At 40.3% G+C, this 25424-nt stretch overlaps 1 protein-coding gene across 10 annotated transcripts in view; it reads left to right on the forward strand.

Moving 5' to 3' along the window:
• lrrc7 (leucine rich repeat containing 7) overlaps positions 1-25424 on the forward strand; it is a 121313-nt gene that overhangs the window by 52503 nt on the left and 43386 nt on the right. The gene's annotated exons all lie outside the window — the stretch shown is intronic.

Below are 25424 nucleotides of genomic sequence, written 5' to 3' on the forward strand. Positions count from 1 at the left end.
GTGATAGGCCAAGGGAAAGAGACCCAGTGAGGGAAGGGGGACAGAGATACCAGTACATCTACAGCGTGTATTGCGATGAGGAGAATGAATTGTGGTATTATTGAGAATGATTGTGATTATAGTTGTTGTTTGTAACATGTTGGTGTTGTCAGATGTGGTGATGGCAGTGATGATGCTGAGGAAGATGTAAAATTCCAGTTGAATTTAATGAATCTTTACTCAGCCACTTTGCAGAGGAAAGAGTCTTTGCCAGTTGTATTTTTTGCCAAAATCTGACCAAAGATGTGACTGTCAGCAGAGCTTTGGGTTTCAAAGTAGGCAAGAGGTCAATATGAAGGCAGTATATTCATCCAAACATGACTGTGTGACAAACACTGAGTGTATGGATGGGCAGCGGAGAAGGGAGTCATGTTGCAGGATTAAACTTCAACATGCAAATACTACTACAAAAGATGAATCAATTAATCAAGAAAAGAATCTGCACATTAATTGATAATAAAAATAATCATGCATAAAGTAAATAAATAAAGTGCATGGAGTGAATTTTGCATGACTTTAAGCAGCACCCATATTTAAGACCGAACTACAAACACAATTTTGCTGCATTTTCCCAAAACAAATCAATGTAAGGGAGCCTTTGCAGGATTTTAGAGAGGCAGAGAAGAGCAGCGAGGAGAGTAGAGGAGGGAGGAACAGACAGAAACATTATCCTCTTCGTCACGGCACGTTCTGTACTGTAGGTTCACACAGGCTTCGTGAAACTGTTCCAAACTGGTCTCTCAGAGGATACATTTATCTCATCCGTTTTTGTTCATTTAACGGGTTTAATGCGATTTTATTTTATTTTTTTCTTCGCTGTGAGTGGAGATTCATATGGGAGCATCCGTTCTGTCCCTCCTCCAGTCTCAGTGACAGTGTTGCCATGGTTGCATCATGCACATTGTTCTCTCCAGGGTGACATAATTTTTTGGCTCGAATTACAGATTGTGGACCCATTCTGTAAAGTCAAATAGGAAAATGAAATTGGAGTGGAAAATATTGAACTTTGCAAAATTAATAGAGCCAATTTTTGCTTTTGAGGGTCACTTGAAAGGGTATTATATATATATATTCCTTTGAGTCAGATGTTGATAATTGTAAATTTATTTGGACAAACAAAGACATCACACTGAGCTCTGGAATTGTTTTTACTATTTTCTGATATTTTAATGACCAAACAATGAAGAGCTCAGTCAAGCTAATAACAGATAATGAAGGAAATAATAGAGGAGTCATTGCTCCAATACTTCCAACTGTTTTTTGAGATTTTTTTTTGTTGGCCAAATAAAACAAGACATTTGAAGCTCAATCAACAGATCACAATCTATATTGAAAATTATCACTAGTTGCAGCCCAATTTCTGATATAATTTACACAAACAGTGTGCATATTAACTCATAACTGATTTATTCTGTTTCCTTGCAGATAAACGGAAAGTAAACTCATTTAAACAAGGTGAAAAACTAGAATCCTTTGTAAGAAATCCTGAGCCAATCTCTTGTTGTCTTGTCATTATTACTGTTGAAACATACTTCCGTTGTCTTCAACAGCTGCCATAAACATACCTTAAAGTGCAAAATGCCCGCTGCAGCAGTGTTATATGCTTCCTCGGGCTTCACGATGCACAGCTGTGGCTCACCAGGCAGCATCTTTGTTGTGATATAGTGAAGCGACATGTCGTGGAGCTTCTGGTATTTTTCTGTCTCAACAAAAAGTCTCTCTTCATCTATTGTGACAGCAACAAGAACACTTTAGAGGATGACCTGTCACTGACAAGGACGAGGGCAGGCCAGGATACTGTGGCAGGGAAGGGCCAAGTTTGGAGTATGTTCTGAAAGAATGGAGCATTTCAGGCCATGTGTCTCACCGCTGGTTGACAGAGAAATAGAAGAAACAGCTCTTTGGTTGTGCAAACACGATGGCTGTACATGCACTTGTATTGTGAACAGTTTGGGGAAAAAAAAACACAGGATCCTATGCAGTTGTTGAACAACCTGGCAGGACTGTCGCAAGGTGTTTCACACTATACTGTAGGCTCAGTGTGTGTGGGTGTGTAGTTGAGTCTTTCACACTTGTCCAGTGTGTCGTACGGTGTGACCTGGTGTTTCTGCTGAATTTGCTTGGTTTGTGTGTGTGTGTGTGTGTGTGTGTGTGTGTGTGTGTGTGTGTGCGTGTGTGTGCGTGTGCGTGCACGCGCAAAGTTCTTCTGGCAACCCACAACCACATTTTAAATTCTTAACATATTTATGATCTCAACAGTTCAAGAGTTGTCATATCAATCAAAATAAGGGGTTCTGTTTGTATTCTGTTGTCAGTGTGTTTAGTATGTTTCTGGATGTGGAGGAGGCTCCAAATAGAGAATATAAATGATTATATCTGTATCAATACATACAAACTTATGTATTTTAAAAAATGGTCTTAAATATTCTTTTTTAGGAATTTACTGCAGCCAATTCCAAATAAAGCAATTTGTCAGATTTGTTGCTTTGTCACAGACATTGTGTCGTGTTTTCTCTGTTGGATGTTTTCAGTGTAGAGTGACAGGAAGTTAATTAAATTGATGTGATGCACACAAATGCACACAACTCACAATATGACCAACAATGCATGACACCTCATACTTTCCATATTGTGTACAGTTCTTTTGAATGAAGATCTCTGTCACACTTAGACTTGCATTCAGCTTTTGTAGCTTTTTTATCTTTACTAGCAAAAACATTGGTATTATTGCTGTTGGATGCAGGATTTATGATTTTAAGAGCAAACTTGTCTGTAGCTGCTCTCTGACACTGGACTGGGAAATGAGCAGTGTCTCCTTTCAGTCATACATTATTGCCAGGGTACATCACTTAGCTTTGTTTAACAGTAGCTGCCTTATTCCAGGTTTCTTTCCAACAAAAAACCACAACCCTTCTGTCTTCCAGCACGATAGGTGGAAAATCAAATCACTAGAATAAGTCTTTTTGAGGCCAGCTCCTAAAAGAACTGAAAGATATGAAATTGATTCTAACAAAAGTGAGTTTTCCACATCCTAAACCCTGTAACACAGACTTTAAAAAATAAAATAACAGGATCTTTTTATTGCAGTGATTGTGTTTCTATTAGAGACAGTGGCCTGACTGCAATGCAGAAAAGTCAGTCCCATTTAGAATACAGCTGTCCACTGTCGGATTTCATTTCTTTTATTTTCCCCACAAATAAATAGTAATAAGTTTGGCAACTTTTCTCAAAAAACAAAACTTTGACAGATAAATTTAATTTAGTGTGTTCTGTGTTTACAGTAAGAAGTCAGAATTATTATTAACCTCATTGTTGTGAGCAGCTGGTAGACGATTCATCACAGTGACGGGCCCCAAATCAATATTTACTCATTTCTTTTGCTCTAGAGAAGAAGTTACAGTAGCACATCAGAACATCAGTAAACAGAGACTGAGGCATCACTTGGTCAGAAGTCGGTGCTGCGTTAGAAACACTTGGTAGAGTCAGTGGTGGAATGTAACTCAGTACATTTACACAATAAAGTGTTGTGCTTCAGTACAAATTTGAGACACTTGTACTTGAGTCTTTTAGTGTCACTTTATACTTCAAGTCCGTTTTATTTCAGATGGAAATGTTGTACTTTTTTACTTCATTACAATTATTTGACAGTTTTGGTTACTCAGCACTTTACAGATAAAGATTTCTGATTATAAAACATGTGAAAGCCCTTACAAATCGTGATGCCTTTTTATACAACCCAACAGTATAGACAAGGAGCTGAAGCAATTGGTCAATTAATCAGTGAGCTGATTGACATAAACCAACTATATAAGTCTATATTAGTCATTTTTCACGTAAAGATGAAAATGTGTAATGGTTTCAATAATAATCTGAATTTGTTTTGTAATAATTTTCGGGTTTGGGCTGTAAGTTAGGTGAACCAAACATTTTGAAAATGTCATTATGGGCTCGGGGTAATTGTGATGGGCATTTCTCACTTCTCTCTTCTTCAGAAGTTTTACAATCAATCGATTAATTGAGAAAATAATCAACGGATGCAGTTCTACACAAAATAGTTAAAAATCAGTTCCACCTCAACCTTCTACGACAAAGAAATCCTAAATTTTACATTGATGTATGATTAGAGTATTTTTCACTTTCAATACTTTAAATACATTTTTCTTACTATACGTTTACTATGACTTTTGCTTTTTACAGTGTGGTATTAATACAGTTTGATTATTAACACCACACCAATTCTTACAGTGTATTAGGATCAAAATATTTTCTCCACCAGTGGCCATATTCCATTATACTTTTATGGCCCCTACAGATGCTTTAAATAACCTAAAAATCAGTCAATGACCTATTTCTGATTTAAGTACCAAAAAAAAAAATAGTTGGCTTTCTTGTAACACGTGAATCCAAACTGATCCAGTAATTCCTGGAGAAAGGGGTGTAAAGTATGACAGTCTCCCAGGAGACAGGAGGAGGTGGGTCTGTCTGCGTCCTATGCTGGTTGGTCCACGTGTTGCCGTGGGCGACCCAGTCTCCTCTTAATGGGACAAAGGCCCGGGCATCCTGTGGTCTGAGCCCTTCATTAGAGCCGAGTACACCGGGATGTTTGAAAGGAAGCGAGAGGGGGACAGAGAGGAACCCTAAGGCCTCTGTTAGTCTTTAAAATCCTTTCATCATCCTTTAAGACTCGCAGCATTAAACTTGGAGGTAATTTGAACCCTATTGAGTGTAATAATAACAGGCATCTCAGTGTAGCAAAAATAACCATAACCCCCATTTATGAAAGAGAACAGTTGAGTAGGAAATAAAAATAGACACATGATCACATGCCATAAACATGTGATTAAAATTAGTAGTGTCAGCTTGCTTTTGAGGATAATTGTGAGTCAAGTCGACAGAGAGACTTTTAAAAAGCCGAACAGCAGAGTGAACAGAGAGACTAAAAGCAAAGAAGAATGGGTGTGAATTTGAGAGCAGTGGATCTTTAAATCTTTTGAAGTCGACAGCATCTGCCTCCTGTCCTGCTCTGCCTGTCTCAGCTTAGCTGTCATCGGCTATCAGACATGAAGCCACTGAAATATGGCTCGTCTTAGTGCGCACTGAGGTTCGCTGCTTTTTGACATTTTATCATCTCAATGAGGCAGCTTTTTCTTTTTAGTCACCGTATCTATATGTTTATATGTTTCGGCTCTTCCTTAAAGGCGAAGTCTGGCATTTTTGATATTTTTTCATTACTGTCAACATATCCCAAAACTAACATCGCAGCAGTGTCTCGAGCCTATCTGTGTCTCTTGGTCCCAACCCATTTTTTTCCCTACTGAAAACATAAATCTCAATAAACTAGTCACACATTTATAGTCTCATTTCTCAAAAAAGCTAAATAATTCTCTGAAATAGCAGGACACTGCAGAGTTCAGTAAATGTTACTCACTGGGGACTATTTACAGCTGCAGGTCTGGTGCACTTGTGAGTATTTTTGGCAGCAGGATCGTTTATGTGGGATCAACACAAAATAGTCTACAGTGTGTATGTTCATTGTAATGAAAGAATGAAAGAATATGTCACCAACTCTAACAGTGTGGTTCAATGGTGTGTTCCCTAGAGTTTCTGGACAATAATGGAGGTGATTGGCACAAAGAAATAAACTATATCAGGCTTTGGTTACAGATTGATTCTTCAATAGTTTGCGTATTTTCACTGGATTTGACGACATCATCAGACTAATCCTTCAATTTTAACGTGTAACATTTGGCCAGCTGCTCAGTGTATGACCAGGAGCAGTGGGGTCATCTGCTTTGCCAGAACTGAGCTGCTCTCACCAGGATCAGGAGAGGAGATGTGGACTTGTTGTGATGCTCCTTATTTTCAGCTTCAGAGGAAAGAAATTATTTGCCACCCTCTCCTCAGTAGCAGTCAGTCATGAATGCTTTGACAGCGAGGAAAGTCAAATGGAGGATACAACCCTCCACTCAAGAACTGCTTCAGTGACTGATGTAGTGGTGGGAGAAGTACTCAGATCAACACAAGTTAGAAGAAAGTTACAAGTAAAAGTAATATATTCAAAATGTGCTTAAAGTACTAAAACTAAAGGTACTCATAATGCTCAATGTCCTGTTTCACAATAATGTAAATTACATAATTTGATTATAATCTTGATGCATTAATATGTACCTCACTTAAATGGTGCTGGTACAAGTTGGGATAACAGTGGATTAACAAAATCTGATCTTCATCTTTAATGATACATCATCATTTATTCATTGATTGTATTCTTTATTAAAACACACCTTCCATCCTGTAGGATGATTTGGCCTTTATCGCACTATTTTAGTAGTGTTTTGGTCTGTAGTGGACTGTAGTGGACTTATACTCATTCTGACTGTTACCTTTGAAATGTATTGGAGTAAAGGTATAATGAAAAGGGACAACAACTTTAAAAAAAAAACAAGAAGAAGAAATGCCTCAGCTAAAAGCAAACAGTAGTAATCGACCTTTTCGTGGCAGACATTTTGATGTCATAACAGGAAATGTGCAGGTGTGACTAATAACGTTAATGTCTGAATTCCACCTTAATGGAGAAGAGGCATCATTTTAGTCATTCATCATCCCACCTGTGCTTTTCGTGCTATGACAAGTCAAAATGCCTGATGTTGTGTTTTAATGTCAAAATGGGTTAGATTTTTATATTAGACTAAAAGAGATGATGCTTTATGATGACACATTATATTTCTGGCACCACTCAGCTGCTCTGTGTCTTTGTAAGTATAGAATATCAGCTAATGTCCTGCAGAGCGTAGTACAACCGTGCAATTACTTTCATTTACAATTACAGCAATTACATTCATTACTACAATATTACAAACAGCACACTGTGTAAATGCAACACATCTTATTCTCTCTCAGTAAACAGCATTTGAACCAGGCTCTGTTGAATAGTTTCGTCCATTCATGAGTTCATCTCTGAGATGAGCTGTGGTGTGGTGATTTTGTTTGACAGTGTTTTTCTTTTCATTTGAGCAAAGTCCTCAGGCTCGCTGTGGGCACCAGTGTGTGGAGAAACGGTAATAGACCACTCCACTGCACGTGACTGAGGGGAGTGTCCGTGTGTGTCCGTGTGTGTCCGTGTGTGTCCGTGTGTGTGTGTGTCCGTGTGTGTGTGTGCAGTATACCATGTCACTCTGGACACTAGAGTGCTCATCCATGCATGTGTATGAGTGTACTATGTGGAGCTGCATGTGACTCTATGAATTGTGTGTGTGTGTGTGTGAGAGTGTGATAGAGGGGGAGAGAGGCAGGGGGGGATGGGGAGGGGGGATGGGGAGGGGGGAGGGGGGGGGAGGCAGGGGGGGAGGGGGAGGGGGGGGAGAGAGAGAGAGACAGAGAGAGAGACAGAGAGAGAGAGAGAGAGAAGATTGCTGACTATGATTTTTCTCGTCTCAGCACTGTTGGAATCTCTGGAAATCTTCGATCGCTTATCTGTGTGTGTGGGCTTGTATTGCTATCTTTGCAAAGGCCAGTTTCATTTTTAAACCATCGTGGCGAGAATATTTCTGCATTGTGAGGATATTTTTGGCTGGTCCTAACTTCTTCAAAGGACTGCGTGAAGGTTAAGATTTAGGCTCTGACCCACACTTGAGCACTGAAGTGCTTACAGATAGTAGACAAGTGTGTAAAACTACCAACACAGTACACATAACCATCTTGTTCCCTAGAATTATTATTATTATTATTATTTTTAATTTTTTTTGACAGATAAAAAATATGTTGCCTAAGAGAACACATATGTTTGCAATTATATTTCTTAGAAAACATATTCGCTGTGTCAAATTAATGGTATAGGAATATAATTTCTAGGAGACAGGGTGGATTTGCCCCAGGCTTAATGTCCACGTCTTCTCATTGTGCTTTGACGCATTCAGAGCGAAGGTTATCCCACAGTTCATCATGCTCTACTGGGTCACACCAGTCCAGTTGTTAGTGTTCACCCAGTTAGCCCAACTCAGTCCCAGGGAGCTCTGATCAACTTCCACACTCTTATGGTCATAACAGGCGCTTGAGCATTGTGGTAATGACAGTAAATCTTCTCACAAGTAGGCACTCAATCACTTGAAAATATCAGACCGTTACCTTTAAGGTTAAGGTTAGAATTAGATTAAGTTCGGCTTAAGGGCTACAATACATTTTGCCATTGAGGGTCCTCAGAAGTATAGAAAGACAAATGTGTGTGAGTCTAAGCTTGGGTGCATAATGCATCATTGACTCTCTTTCTCCCACTCATTCTTGCCATCTCCCTCTCTCTCCTCCTTTTGTTGACTGTCTGTGAGTTTATGTAGGCCAGCTCCCACAGGTCTTATGGGCTCTATAGGGGTCCGTACGACTGCCTGTATGGCAGCTGTAGCATGCCAGCCTGTTCTAGTGCTTTACACATGCAGTTAGCAGGGCTCATTAGCAATTCAGTCGTGCCTGTCGACATGTGCATCTACTGCGCAGTAGGCATTTTTGCTGAAAAAAACATTTCTATACAACTAAACTGCAACTTCAAATATGTTTTGTAGGAAACCTGGATTATTTTCAGAGGCAGCATGTTTTTTGAAAGCATGAATAGCAACATGTATGAACAGATAAAGGACTACTCTTCTGTTGCCGCCAGACCATGGCGAGTGCATGGACGGACACCCTGGTGGATATCCTATAATAACATATCATGCACACCCTGAATGACAGGCCCAGTAAACACTGTGGATTTTTTTGATGATCCACCAGCCCACTAGGATTTGTCCTGGTAGTCCTGAAGGCTAGTCACACTAGATGACACTAACAGACTGGCATCATGTTGATAAATGAGGTAACCAGAATGAAGTAACTAAAGTTACACTGTTTTTACAGAGTGGAGATATGTCCGGCTAGTTTGACTAACATTATGTTTTTCTGAAATAGGATTTACAAAGCCTTTTCGTTGTCAGCTGATGTTGACCCTAGTTTTCCCCTGATGTCAGTCACATTCCTGTTTTACCAGACAGATTTCACAAGATAAAACTTCTTATTCTTTTTGTGCTTGTGCAGAGTTTGTGCTGGAGTCTAATGTTGTGGTGGGAGCCGGCCCTTTGTTGATGTTAGCTTACTGAATTTCTAAGCTAACGTTAGGTAGTTTTGCACATAGTTGGTGCTGTTAGGGAGTGGAAGAGAGGCCCGAGTGTCACGGGTCTGAGTCCTTCACATAGAAATCAGTCTACAGGCTGTCAAAGGCAGCCGACGTTTAGATAGAACACAGAATGAGAATAAATGTTTTGGACTAAACTTGGCTTGATCGGTTGCATGCTACATCCCTACGACTTTGTTTGCTCCTATCATAACTGCACAGGGTCAAACTGGAATTACATAGAAACAACCCCACATTGGCATATTATTTTGGTGGTTGATTTAGAAGACTGAAGATAAGGAAGTTGGTTTTAAACCAACAGAGCTAGAAGGACAAAGAGGCAGAGAGAGGTAGGGGGTGGGGGAGTGACAAATAGCAAGTACAGACTGTGATTTGTGGCAATGACGTATTGTTCCTTTTTGTGTACAAGAACATTTGCAACTAAAGTGTGAAGATCCAGAGTTAAAGTTAAATGTTCCTGCAGTAACAAAGTCTTGCAGCTCATTCCACAGAAGTCTAAGTATGATAAAGTGTTCTGCAACAACACTAAATGATCTGTATGAATGTTCCCTTCGAGCGCTGTGAATCGTGATGGTGAAGTTCGATGGTGCCCAGGTATGTGGGAGTGAAGTGTCTCACCCTTGACTGACTGGCCTGAATTTGCCTTGTGATGCCCACGTCGCTGTGGCGATGGCATCGTGTTTAAACATTTTTTCAGAGCAGCTTTATGTCGTGACTAGTGGGCTTCACACCGGTGTATTCTCACAGAGCTGCCTCCTCGCTCTGACTGTTCTCCTCCCGTCTCCCTCTGTGTCCAGACAGCGAAGGTGTCTGTGGTTACACTGCTCTGCAACAAGCTGTGTCTGCAGGTACGGATGGTAACTGATGGTGAATGGTGGTAAAGTGGTGATATAAAGACTATCATCATTATTACAGGGGAAATGATGCAGATGATTGGTAACAGGATGCATCAGCTCTCCAACCTTCCAGCTTTCATCAAAGTCCGTCAAGTGGTTTAGAAGTGACTGCTTTTGTCCTGAGGTTTCACTGTAGCTCTCACTCTGGTGAATTAATAGGTTTTGCATCCAAGGGACTTGAGGTTGCACGTATTTCTAACTGCACTCCAATGCTGTGACCCCACATAATCGCTGTGTACGTCCTGACATGTGCACAACATAAATTCTCAATTTTAAATTCCACCTCAAACCACATTTGTCAGGTTGGTCTAGCTCATACAGCTTGCAGCATCAGTATGATGGATGCAAATGAGAAACCAGAGCTCAAAGGTCCTCACATAAATTTTTTATCTCTTATTGTGGTAATATTAGGCTTTACAGCAACACTGGGCAAGAAGATTATTATCATGTTTCCAGAAACAGATAAACTTGTGAAAATCAGATTTCAGTGTCGGTGGCAGGTTTACCTGTCACCTGAGTGTGTGAAAAACAGATGGGGCAACACACCAGTGATGAGAATGAAAACACCAGCACCCATTTTTTTCTATATACAGTGAGCCCACACACTGATGGCATCTGGGCATGCATTATCACAGGTTTACGCTCATACTCTTTTTGGGATATGCCACTGTCCTGTGTACCAGCGCTGACATGTATCAGCTGTATTGTGGCGGGTGTGGCAGATGCCACAGGATAGCTAGGTAGCTTATAGTCAGGGACAACTGCTGAGTATTCCCACATCCCTACTTTACATACAGGTCTCCATGGCACTACATTCAGAAGTCAAACATGAGCAGAGGTACAGAGTTATCCTGCACGAGCTGAGGAGAGTTCATGCTGGTCACCGTCAGTCCAAACAATACATCAGGGACTTCATCACACCAGAGCAGAGACAGGCACCATCCTAGTTGTGCTAGGTGGGCAGTTTTTGTTAAACTCCTTTTTGCCACATTTAGAAACCAGCAGATTCACAGCCAAAATTTTATGAATGCATTATCAGTGTTTGTCAAAGTTGTTGTATATATATTAATTCATAGATAATTTTAGTGTAGTATAGTGTTTTATTTTTGTAGATTACTTACTGAGCTACATTTTCATTGGAAAATGTATTAAATTATATTTTCCATCTATTCACACTGTATATTGTTTGCATTTTTCAAAATAATTTAAAGGGCATTTTATTTTTTGTGTTTTTGTGTGGCCCAAACACATGGTATGCAGGGTACTGTGACATTTGCATACTCTGGAAAATACATTGAAGCCCCTTGGAAAATATACATTTCACAAAGATGCATTGCTCCACAACTTTTGTCAACATCAGGCAAGTGGTAACAAAAGGTTTTGGTCTTTACTTATAGTGTTTCTGTCATGTAGATGCTTGACCTTAATGAACAGAGTAGAGGGTGAAATACCACTAAACAGATGCAGAATGTTAAATTCACTGAAAAAGGTCCAGTATACAAAGTCAAAAATCTGGCATGTCAGAACCACTCCACCCTAGACTTACACATTTTACCGCACACATTGCACACCTACACTCAGATACACTCAGTTTACATTCAGTCCACAGAATTATAAAACATTACACCAGTGGGTGTTGAAATGATTTCCATTCCCAGTCCATTTTTCTCACCTGAGGGACTAGTTCAGAAGTGTTGTATAAAGCTTGTCAAAGTGGTGCTCTTAGCCAGGGCTTTTTAATTAGTGTTTTATGGTAATTTTGGGCAATTGAGTCCCCTGGTTACCATAGCAACGGCTCACAGTGCAAATTTCACGGACTGTTAAAGAAAGCTTTAGGGATAAAACTTAATAAAGGGTGTTTATGCAAATAGAGGCTGTCATGCAGAGTGAGGAAAACATTCAAAACCCTGCAAACGTGTAGGCAGAGGTCAGGGTAGGAGAGACTGCTGTACCTGAGAGTTCACAGGTTTGATTCCCGCAACAGACTGTGTGCGTTAGTGTTGAAGTGACCTTGAGCAAAACTGTAAACCTGAAAGCTGCAAGCTGAAAAGTATCAATGCACAGATGAAAAGCCACAGCGTATTATCTGTTTTCATTTAGAGAGAGGCAGAGAGGAGAGGAAGAAGAGGGGATGGGAAGATGGAGGAGTGACAGAGGCAGCAGCAGGTGATAGATGGAGTGAACGCATGAATAGAGATCCAGACAGTCATGCACAGCTATCAGCTGGCAGTAAAAAAGAGAGATTGACTCCCGGCCAGAGCAAAAGAGGAGGGGGAGAGAGAGGGAGGGATGACAGAAAGATAGAGAGGTTGTTCCAGATAGCAGCAGGTCTCACAGTGTGTACAGAGCGAGTTTTTCAGGTGAAGGTGAACCGTTCTCTTGCATTCAGGACTCTGTGTGCTCTGTATTCATCACGATGAGGGACAGAAAACTGGACACAGTCTCACATCTCATCATAAAAATCACAAGTTAACGCTTTTTTTAAAGTAAGGATTTATGGTTTAAGTTTAAATCATGACTAGGTTCAGGCTGGAGTGAGGGTTGGGGTCAGACCTGTAACAGGTGTGGTTAAGGTTAGGATGAGCAACCAGGTATTGAATATAGGGAGTAAGTAATGATAAGTAATCCTGATTTTTACTCATGATAAGCAGTGATTAAAAAGAGAGAAAGAGAGATAGGCTTGTGATGCTTTAAAACTGCACTTTTGTATTATAATGGAACAAATAAACATGTATAATGTAAGAGGAGTTGAGTTCATCACCTGACTCTGCACTTCCCCTGAGGTCTGTGCCCTCCTTCTGTCATTTAGCAGCTAAAGCGCTAAAGATATTTACCTCTGACTGAGAACTAAAAAGAAGGAATACCTGGAAAACCCCTAGTTTTAACCACGTGGGTTTGGAGAGCCCCTCATTGGTTGACTCCTGCCAAATTTATATGCAGGTGACGCTTTGAATCGATGTGGATCAGCCTGTACTGTGCATGAACTGGTACATCTTAGGTTGCACCTAGAGGACACGGGGTTCATATTTAGGCTTCAAAATGTTAAATCAAATTAACCTAAAACTTTTAATAACAAGTGTCACCCTGTTCTTAGTATGATCTATGAATAGTTCAAAGCTTCTAGGTCAACGGTTTCAAGCTGAAATACATGACGCTGTAATAATATAGGTGTGTGTGTGTTTGTGTGTGCTTATTTTGCTATGCTTTTGTCGTGCAGCCTGGAAATTGAGAGCACACTACACTTGTGGGGTCTCGACAGCTTTGTGGGGGACAAAATGCTCGACCCAACTTTTTAAGTTTAAATGGCTGTTTGAGGGTTAAGACTTGGTTTGAAGCTTAGCGTTAGAACTATGGTTTAGGTTTAGTTTTAGGTTGGGGGTAGGGTTGGGCATTCAGTTGTGATGATTAAGATAAGGAATGCTAGGGAATGCATTGTGTCAATGAAGGGTCCCCACGAATACAGTGAAACAAGGGTGTGTGTGTGTGTGTGTGTGTGTGTGTGTGTGTGTGTGTGTGTCTTCTCCTCTCCTTCTGGCTCTGAGCGTTGGACGAGCTGCTGGGACACCAGCTTGCCAAGGTGACCTTAAATAAATAGCTAAATAACACAAAAATAAACACACACATGCTCACACATACATGGAAATACACTCTTAGTGACTGACAGTGACATCAAAAGTCAATTTATAAACCGCTCTGTCTGTCATCCCTGCTTAAGACCCCTTCATATGATGATTATTTATACTCAGCCATGTTTGGTTGTAAATGACTTAACAAAGTGACGCATGAACCAACAATTCATAACTTTCTATAACTGATTTTGTCAGAGGGTTTTTGCATTGAGCACTGAAGGTTCTGCTGGAGCAGGGAAACATCAGAAACAACAGACCTTTTTATCTACGACCTTTGTCTCGGTCACAGATGAAGACTTGAAGAAGGCTCAGCACATCAGGCTGCACTTCCTGGTTCAATTTCCAGCCCCAGGCATGGGTAATATGACGTTTATGGTAAAGTACAGCAGTAGCTGAAAATTTTGACCCAGAACCTGATGAATCAGCTTCTCCAGGATTGGCAGGATGTGGTTCTGCATATAGTCAGTGGGGGAAGAAGGATCTCTTACTTGAAGCTTAGTGTTTAGATCCTCTGAGCAACCACCCAAAACACCACTAAAGCAGCTGGGTTACAAAACATAACAAACATATTAATGTTTTATAGTAATATTAATATTTTAGTCCTGAACCTGACCTAGTCATAGAGTCATAGAATGGCCTGAATTTCTGAAGTTGTCTGATCCAGTCTGTTGCAGGATGTAGACCTCTAATTTACTTTGTTGAACAACCCTAACAAGGTTACTTTGAAGACCTTGTCTGCTATGTGTGTGATTCAGAAGTTTGGGCTATATGAAAAGACAAGTTCTCAGAAGTTATTATTTACTTTTTCTCCTTTCATACTGATGATTGATTCCAGAGGACACATTCTGTGGATATTTCCTCGTTCTCAGACACAGGATGATACGTTTATCTTTCCAGTGAATCACCTCCTGGAATTTAAAAATGGATGCCGATCGCGACGCTCCCGTTGAGAGCAAACAAAAAGTACTGTGCTCGATTTAAGATGGCTTCCCTCTCTGTATCTTTTGGTAGGGGGTGGGATGGAGGAAGCAAGAGAAAAAGTTAAACACAGACAGACGGAGGAAGAGCGTTGAGAGAGAGAGAGGGAGAGGGAGAGGGAGAAGACAGAAAAAGGAGATGTGCCGGGGCGTCTCAGTCAGAACTGGGCCAATGAGCACAACCCTGGAAGAACAGAGAGGAGAAAAAAATAAAAGACTGGCCTGGAAACACAGAGAGAGAGAGAGAGAGAGAGAGAGAGAGAGAGAGAGAGAGAAAGAGAAAGAGAGAGAGAAAAAGTAAGACATGACAGAAGGAGAGGAGAGGCTCAAATAAAATCACTCCTCTGTGAGCTTCACAGATACTGAAGAACAGTTGGACGAGTGATGCCTTCAGACATGAAACCAAATAAGCTGGTCTGGAAATGTTTGAGAACAGCCAGTTGACTGTTGATCATCACACCACTCCATTTTAACACACAATGATACACAACCACGTGGTTTTGTAGTTTAACCTCTCATCTTATTAAGGTCAAAGGGTAATTCAAGTGTAATGTAACTTTGATCCTGTTCTTTTAGTTCATCCCGCCGTCCCTATTTAACCCTGTCTCCTAGAAATTACGCATACATACAACTAATCTGGAGCAGCGCAGTGGTGCAGCGGTTAGCACACATGTTCTCCTTGGGCCTATGCGGGTTTTCCTCCTCGTACTCCAGCTTCCTCCCACAGTCCAAAGACATGTGGGATAGACTGGCTGCTCTAAATTGCGGTAGGTGTGAATGGTTGTTAGTCTCTGTATGTCAGCCCTGTGATAGACTGGTGGTCTGTGCAGGTCTGGATGAATGGACAACCAACCGGGCGCAGTAATTTGTGGTGAGCTGTGTTGTTAATGTCTATATTTGGCAAGTCGCAAATACGTTGATACTGAACATATTGCAGTTTTCATACCAACTTCTTTGCTCACTTTTGACTTTGCTGTAGTTCTGTGTGCTGTCCTCCTGCGTAAGGAGATGTTAAATCCAGTTGTTCCTAACCTGTTTGGCATTTGACACTTTAAAACAAAGCTATGTCCACTAAAAACCCCTTAATATTATTATTATTATTGTCCCTTGTGGTCTACCATTTGCGATCATTTTTGTTACCATATTTGAATTACTTTTAGACTCCTGAATAAATAAATTATTCAATAATTTATAAAAGGACAAATTTTGGTCAAGGCTGAACAAATAAGTATTAATAAGTACAAAAAAATATTCTTTTTGGCTGGAATGCTACAGCGGGGCCAGCCCTATAAACATGAATGTCACTGACTGACGGACTGAGGGTTGAAGTTGCACAATTGGCCGTTGCTCTTTCAAAATGATTTAGCGTAAACAAATATTGTTGACACGTTGGCGCCTTTGTTGCTAGATTTTCTGACTTTTCAGATGCCTTTAGTAACTTTTTTTTTTTTTTAATTCTAGTGACTTTTTGGACAAACCTTAGCTACTTTGTGTAGAAGAGAGTCTCCACTATTGAACACAAGGTCAGGCAGACACCTGACCACATGGCAGATGGTGATTTTGTCATGTGACATCTTGGTTATAAAAGCAGCTTGGAAATGGTTTGATTCTCCCAGTCCTTCAGTCTCCTCATCTAAATAAATTCCTTTTACAATCGTTTATAATAGAAAAAAGCAGCAAATACTCAAATTTGAGAAGCTGGAAATATTTGGCAGTTTTGCCTGATGAAGGACTTAATGTGTAAATTATGAAAGCTGTGGACATATGTAAACTGTGTACTGTATGGTAGAAAATCTCTGCACTAACCCAGATATGTTCCTGTCTGATAGCGTGAGGCTTTTTCTGGCTCTCTGTCACGCAGCCTTTCTCCGTCTGGCTGCTTGTTTATTCGTCTTTATTGCAAACTATTTATACATCCCACTGTTTGTCCGTCTAACTTGTCAGTCTGTCATTTGTTGGTATTTGTCACTGAGTGCAGTTGGGCCCTAAACTTTTCCAGTACAGTTGGCACCTTTTGTAATATGGGAGCATTTTTTCAGGTCTCTCTGTGGCTGGAGTCTCAGTTTAGGCCACAACAGTTTGACTCATTTGGTGAATTTGTGTATTTGTTCATTCATGCATCCGAGCATAATTGATTCCCACGTTTTTGGTTGTAGGTGAAATTGTCAGCTGTTCTGTGTTTTGTCATGTCAGTCGATTGTTATTTTTAGTGTCAGTGATGTAAGGGTCATTGAGTTTTACAGACGTGCCACCTGGAGCCACAGCGGCAGCGGACTGGACTGGCTGAGTGTGAAAACATCCAGAGCATGATTCAACAACATTAGTTTGTTATTCTGTGAGTCTTTTTCCCTGTCAGGAAAAAGGAAAGCATCAGTCAGTTTTTTAAATACTTTAAAGGGCTTTGGTTGTGTTTTCCTGACAGTGAAATCTCCGACTTGTGTGAGTAATGTCCTCGGTAGCAAAGGTAGAATTAGAATGGCAGTGTGTTATACAGCTGTAAAACCTCACAGTGAAGATGTCAGAGGTGGACGCTGGGCACACAAAGTTTATGGCCCTGAGAGCTAATTTAATGTCAACCCTAATGAAGATTATCTTTCCCTGACATTAACCAAATAGTTTTAGTCAAATAAACTCGACAAGACCTTAATCATAATTTTGTCACGTCGCATTGTGTAAATTTACTATGTAGCTCTTCTCTGTACACACAGCATCTACTGCATGTCTGTCCGAACTGGAAGAGGGATCCCTCCTTTGTTGCTCTGGAGGAGGTTTCTTTCATTTGTACTGTTTGGCCAAGAGGTTCTTCATTATCCGAATTGGGGGCCTCTTGAGGCCTTAATCTGTGATTTGAGATATTGAGATATTTAAATGAAACTGGCTTAACCAGGAAAGGGACTTGAAACCTGTTTTATAGCTCTAGTCTCTTTATGTCTTTTTTATATGACACTTTTACTTTACTTTTACTTACTGACAGGATCATTATCCATTATGCTCTGAGAATCCATTTAGACGATATCTTCCTTTACTGAAAAAGTTTAGGAAAATGATTTTGCATCATTCAAGTGCTCCAGGCAAACAAATTGCTTTGCATCATCTCTTCCACTTCTTGCTCATTGCTGTGGGTCATTGCTCGCATGCTAGCAAGTAGCTTGCTTGTTAGATTACATTTTAGAAATAGGCAAGACAATGCATTCTCCAATAGTTAATGGGACATTAAGCCAAGTAGTTAAGTTTATTTGTATCTGTTATCGGATTCCAGAAAGTATAATACTAATGATCTCTTCACCCTTGGTGGGTAAAGACTAAACCGTGTGTTCCTCTGCTGCATCAAGTTTTCCTTTCTTTTTTCAGAGCTTCCAGACATACTTAAACTTTTCAACCCACCTCTTTTTTCACATCACTGATAGGCCTTGTGTCATCTGCAATGGCACAGTGCTTTGGGAGGCAATTCCCTTGCATCTGATAGGAAATTAAGAGGGACTAATATTGTTTCATTTTATCCTGTGTTCAGTGCATCTTCATCTTTAAAAAATAAAATCATAAAAATTCTTATTGGCTTACAGCAAGAGGGTCCAGAAGCAACAGCGGGGCCAGCCCTATAATCGCAGCTGACTGACTGAGTGAATGATCATAATTCCAACAGCCAATTGGTTAGCCGATTGCCATGTGACTGAGTTGGAGTTTCCCAATTGGACGTTGCTATTTCAAAAGGAATTGGCGTAAACAGTTTCTATCAGGGGGGTGTTTACAGCCTGCGGAGTTGCCAACATGGTGCATTTGAAGTGAACCGAACTGAGACCAGTTCAGACTGACTTCGGGTCACTGAGACCACCTCTTGAGATGCGCTTCAAGTCTGCACTGTGGTTCATTAACCTGTGTATTGTAAACACAAAGCACTCCAGGTTCGTGTCTTTTGCTATTGTATTTTAGCCCTAGACAGGTCACATGCTAATGCACTGCTGATAATTCAACTTATTGTTGCAGCAGTCCAAAGACATGCAGAATAGGTAAACTGGTGACTGGTATGAATCTGAGAAAAAAGGTTTTGATCTATATACAGTAGCAAGTAACTATGTATGTGAACCCTGTGATAGACTGGGGACAGGTCCAGGGTGTATCCTGCCTCTTTCCAATATGAGCTGCGAGAGGCTCCAGCTCCCCTGTAACCCTGAGCATGGGTGTAGGTGTTGGATGGATGGATTGCTGGCTAGATGTTGCTACATGTTTGTTAGATTAGCACCCAAATACATTAGTCGTCGCAGATAATGAAGACATATGAAGAATGTACAAAAAATGGAAAAGTTCAATATTTTTAATAATAGATTTATAATAATTTGTTCACTGTCTATATGTCCTTATTCCTTGTTAATGTGGCTGGAGGGTATCCCAGATTGCATTGGCTGTGAGGCTACAAAACACCCCAAATGTCAAACTTCACGTCCATTATCCAAATCCATCATTTGCCTAGTGATACCTTTGTACTTAGAACCGTTCTTTTTGGTAATTTCTGTGCATGCCAAATGACTCCTGACAACATTTAAATGTAGTATAAACCTGCTGATCACTGGTAAAAGCCTAGATTTCCGAACAGGACATTTGCAAATGATTAAGTTCCTGGCTCAGAACAAAAGACAAATAAATCTAACTGTGTGTTTGTATGCCCGTGCTGGTGCAGGTAACTGCTGTAAGTGGCTATTTAATTAATGTAAAGAAGACAGAACAAGCTGTTCCTGCCTGCTAGTTAGCTAACTGCCTCCCACATAAACAGTCTCTCTCTCTTTCTCACACACACGCACACACACTGACACACTGCTCAGGGATTGCTTTACAATGTGCAGCACTGGGATGTAAAACAGGATGTTCCGTTTTCTCTCGCTATCACTGTAGCAAGTGTCTGTTATTGTCACTGATTTTATATGTTTGTGGGAATGTGTGTGTCTGTGTTTCACATGTCCTTGTGCATGACAGCGTGTGACTGTTTAATTGTGAGCGAGTGCAGAAGCCTGGGCTGAGCTCTGCAGAGTGCATCGTTCACAGCTTTACAAAAGAAAAACAGTCAGAAAGAGAGAAAGAGACAGACGCGGGGAAGCTGCTCTCAAGCTCTTGCTCAGGTGCTATAAAGGTGTCTGATATATTAGAGTCTGTGTAAAGTGTCGCCAAATGTGGAGCGATCGCCCACTGAGTGCGGCATGTTCTGTTTTATGACAGAGAGAGAGAGGGGGAGAGAGAGGGAGAGTGAGTAAAAATACACCCAGCTCTTGGGAGACGGTCTCTATGGCAGCGGTTACTATGGTGACGGCAAGGCTGCACGTGAAGTGATGGCTGTCATGGGACCCCAGGGAATTCACCCTCTAGAGCTGCTGGAGGAGACAGACAGACAGACACACACACACACACACACACAGAGTTGTATTTCCATCATTTCAGGGATTTACATGAATGATACAAGTACACACACACACACACACACATACACACACACACACACACACAAACATACACACAAAAAACTTGACAGGTGCAGAAGAAAGAGAAAATAAAAGAACAACTAGTTCTTCAATCCAAGCGACCACACTACCCTCTGATACAACCCACAACACCGCACCAGTCGCCATGGTAGCAATAACAAATACACGATTAAGGTTGTAAAATGGTCACAACTTGGTTAAGGTTTAGGAGCCAAAACTACGTGGTTGGGTTTTGGAAAATATCATGGTTTGGGTTAAAATAAGTATTTTGTTAACGTTAGAGGACCTTTGTTGTCACGGTTACAGTAATAAAAATGCAGTTAAGGTTGTGGAACAGTCGTGGTTATAATAAACAATGCTGACTGTTGGTTTCACAAGTGAAGCAAAGTGTATTGTGTGGACCCATCCATCCACCCCTACCTCCTCCTCACACAGTCTTTGATACTTTTTTACCTGATTTCCTGGTTACCTGGTTCAGGTGACCAGTGGAGGTCGCCTAATAATAAAACGTAACTGTGGATCGTATTGAGCTGCTCGCACAGACAACCCATGGGCTTGTTTTTCCTATGTGTGTCACTATGACAGGGACAGTTTTACACACTGAGTACTCTTACCTTTGTTACTTTAAGTACAGTTTGCTGATAATATGTATATTTATTTACTTAATTCGGATTTTCAGTGTATAACTTTGACATAGTGGTGTGACAACTTGTACTTAAGTAAAGTATCTGAATACCTCTTACAATACAGCTTGCCTGTCTGTGAATGTGCATGTGTGTGAAACATATATGTGTGGGTGTGTGTGTGTGTAGCATGTGTAGGTGGGTGTGTGTTGCAGTAGCAGTTCTTGCTAAATTTGCCACTACTCACTTATTTGCTTCTTTCATGTCAGACTCATTGTATTGATGCTGAATTACACGCATGTCAGGGCTCGCACATGTAGCTTTGCCTCTGCAGAGTCAGTCTGCTCTGTCATGCTGTTTCCATAGCAGCAGCGAGAGCCAACACAGCCAACCACGCTCACTTCCTAGTTTCACCCTATTGGTGTCGACTTGCGCTGAACACTCTTCCTACTTTTTTCTTTTTTGGCTACTGACTTTGGCTCCCCAGGATTGGATCAACTTCAATGTCCCCCCTGCATTCATTCATTCAGAAAGAGCACTAGAAACACAACAGAAACTGAATATAAAAGCAAATATTTTTAAAGTTAGGTCCAGTTTCTTCCCTAAAACATGATATTAATAAAAGAACATGAGTATGTATAATAATATATATAATACATAAGCTTTTTAAAGCCTTAATGCAGGTTAAAGTGGTCATCTTGCATCATCTTTTTTGTCTCATTTTCATATGTCTTGATGTGAAATCGATAAATTTGAGAAGTCTAAGCAGCTCTGCATCCTGTTCTGTGCATTTTCTCTGTCCATATTCTCACTTTTTATTCTGGGGGTGTCTTTGACATGAAGGTGACTGCCCACAGTCAGCTTCCACTGTTGCCCACCTAAACATTCTCCCATTTGCTCCAAATATTTGTCATTGTCCCTTCTGTTGTAGTACTTGCTTAATTCTGATGGGTAACATCAGCTCTAATCTCTCTCTGCTCTCTTGACAGAAAAGCTGTTATTTTTAGTCTACTCTCTCTTTGCATATTTAAGCTGTTACATCAATAGACTGCAAGGGCATAATCAAGTAGCCGCAGTGTGAGCAGCTAAAAAAAACAGATTGTTTAGCAGATGTGTGCTGATATTTATGCTATTGATTTTGCCAGACCATTAACCACGACTTACTTTTCAGTGTTTTTATATTGGATCCTTTTGGATCTCTTAAAATGTTTTTTAATTATTCAGAGTCACTATACCACATGTCAGTTGGAAAAAGAAATGTTTTAGCTTGTGTGTGACTTAACGTTACTGAACAGAAACAAATAGGTTTTTTTTGACTGTGATTACCCGTAGAAAAAGGAAATCAAGCAAAACTAAGCCTCCACAAAATAAAAATAAAAAATAAAAAAACATGATAAAAGGTAGAAAATAGAAGGGTTACAACAAACTGTAATTCCTGGTTCTGCCATGGGATAGTAGATGGTTGTGCCAGTCCTACTCAGTGTTGCTGGCTTGTTTGGGACATTATACTGGGCCATCTGGCTCTTGGCTGTGATGTCAAGCGGTTGATTAGTAGATGCAGTAAGCATTAAACCAATTTGCACACCTTTGCTGGTCATGTAGCTTTCAGCCAAGCTAATGGAGAGTGCCTGCTTACTCAGATGGCTAATGCTGCTTCGAATGTGTAACTGTGACGGAGCGTATCACCTGACCTGTGCGCTCTGCTGGGTGGACAGCCTAACGACAACCAGATATTTAAGAGGAAGGTATTATTGGCTGAAACAATAAAAGTTTTTGTATATACCGGAGATATGTAAGATACAGTATGTACTATGCCTGCAAACAAGTAGAATATACAGTAGTTATATAAAGTAACATCTGGTGTCACAGTGCATAGTTTCCATTGCTTTGTCTAAACATCTTAGATGAAGAGGATCTGACAGAGACCATATAGAGCAGAAGGATGTCGTGACCTGTAAATGTGCTGTGTTGTATTTTGCTCCAGGCCTGGAAACTGTTAACATGAACTGTTGATGATGTTGAGCTTGTTGCAGCTCGTTGTCTTCTAGTAGAAGAACATGTGATGAAGTTAATAGTCTGAGTGAGAGGAAAAATCTGCACTTGTATACTGTGTCCTGTGTTGTTGTTCATAGCAGCGGCAACAACAATATTTCTTAAGATGATTCAGATTTTTTCTTTTAATTTTGAGAATGTGCACACAGCAGGGAACAATTAAGACCATAGAAATTTACTATATTGGGAGGATTGTGCAATCTTTGCCTAGCTCTAAAGCAATATCAAAGATATGATGTTAGTCCATCAAAATTAAAGTGGTCACAAAAATTCTTCATTAGTCTACCAAGCATTATTCCTCAAACCTTTTTTACTATCTTGCTTTCATTGGGCAGTACCTTAGGTTGTGTCCTGTTTCTTAATACTGTAACAATCAATCAGCTATTCAGGAAGCCATCTTTTCTTTTTTTAATTTTTTTTTTTTGTTGGTGAAAATCACACCTTTGCTTGTCTTCCTATAGGGTGTAATCTATTAATTCCACTCTGATATTTGGGGGGATTTGTAGACGTTCAGTACATGAAAAAGAGCTCTTGGTTACATTTGCCTTTCGCTGTATGCAAAGTTTTATTTAACCTCATTAAATTCAGGATTTAACTCTGGTCTCTGATCATTGTTTTTACAGAAAAATACTTGACATAATGCACACAAGTGCTTATAATAATTAATATATTGTCACATATGAATACTATATGTGAGATAACAAAATTTGTCCATGTGGCCCACCCGTAGTTTCAATGCTTGGCCTTTAGCAGCGTTTCTTTGTGTTTTCTGAGTCGGGAGTTCACCCAGCTGGAATTGGGGAAACAGGATTTTTTACTGCTTATATACAAACCCTGGGTTACCTTAAGTTCGAAACACGAGGGTTAAACAGGAACCAGTGGTCACCATGAAAACTGCTGAGTTTACACATACTGTAGACAAACAGTAAATCCCGGCTCGCCTCATTACACCCGCTTTGACCGTGACTGTGGATAAGGATGTATTGATTTTAATGGTCCAACCCTTTTAGATAAACGGTCCTGGAGGATCTGCAGTCTTTTTTTTTTTTTTTTTTTTATCAGATTTCACTGGGCTTGTGACAAACTAGAGCAGATAACATAAAGTCCTCACAATGCTCAAGATGGCTCTGTCTGTCATCCAAATTCATCTGGTCTCTCTGTGCAGCTGGACACGTGTGGTTATAGACAGATAAAGCTGCAGGTCTTATCTCTGAGCCTCCCGGTGCCCCTCTTTCTGCTCTCTGCACCTCCTCATTTTCATGTGCCCTCCCTCCTTTTCTCCTCCTTGTCACCCTTTTGACTCCTGTGTTTCTCTTTACACCACTATTAACTCTTCGTAACCCTTTTCCACTCTTAGTCCATTGCTCCTCTCCACATCACAGCTGGCTTTAGCTCATCCACATCAAACAGGAAATTGAGACGGCTGTCTGATAAGTGAAAATTCACTCTTTGTTCTGTCTGAACGTGCTGGCATTAAAACGTTTATTTGTCAGTGTAGTAAGCGTGTGGGTCTGAAATGATAAAGCTGAATGATAAATCCTCACTCAAGGATTTTAATACCCATGGTTAGCCTACTTATGCCATTCAGCCGCTAGCTCTTTAAATGGAGTCGTGTAATGGAGTGATGGAGTGATGTTGTCGCTGAATTACAAAGGATTCAGTCTAATTATATGGCTCTGGCCTGTTGTTTGAAGAGAGAGAGAGAGAGAGAGAGAGAGAGAGAGAGAGAGAGATTGTGTGTGTGTGTTGAGAGAGTTGAGCCTCAGCCTGCTGTGAGCTGGGTAACTGCTGGTTGGCGGGGGACGGCTGTATTACCCATCTGCCCTGGGTGTTACACCTACCCACATTTGAAGCTCTCTTACTAATGTTGGTCCTACATCATCCCTGCCTTTAAGGATAGGTCCACATTTTTTTAGGTCTATTTTTAGAAAACTCTCAGAGGCCCATGTGTACCGCAACAGTTGCTGTAATTTTTCCTTGAAGAGGTTTTCTATGGGGAGTCATTTACTTTAATTACTTACTTTTTACTTTACTACAACTACTTTACTTTTACTTTTTAAATTTTGCAATCAGGTAATTCTGTATTTAAAATAGATTCATCAGTAAGTTAAGGGTTAACTGTTTACCAATTTAAGATTAAAGAGTGAAGTCCTTTGCTGAGTTTGAGCAATAAGACACATGTATCACGTGACTTATAGTTTTTTTTTAACCTTAAGCAGCCAATAGAAAGAAGTGTTAGATGAGCAGATTGGATTGTAGTATCCAGTAGTCAGTATAGATATTTCTGCGAACAAAGACAGTACAGTATATGCAAGGGTCTGTAAGTTGAAGGACACTGAGGTTTCATTTTTTAACATATATCACCTTTGATCTTTGGTATTGCTGTAAGTGACGTAACAGCAGTACAAAGTAGGCTGGCATTAGGTATCAGAATCTCTGCATTAATCATTTTATCCAAGAAAATCACCACACAGAAAATCCTATTTTTCATAGTTTGTTTCATGATTACTTGAAGCTGAAAGTTGTTGATTAAAGACTTATTTTTTCACTCTGTAACATCTGCAGGGTTGTGGAGGTTGAGAA

This window comes from Trachinotus anak, unplaced genomic scaffold (assembly GCF_046630095.1).
Source record: "Trachinotus anak isolate AG129_WGS33_773 ecotype Australia unplaced genomic scaffold, CSIRO_AGI_Tana_v1 ptg000010l, whole genome shotgun sequence".
Taxonomy (NCBI): domain Eukaryota; kingdom Metazoa; phylum Chordata; class Actinopteri; order Carangiformes; family Carangidae; genus Trachinotus; species Trachinotus anak.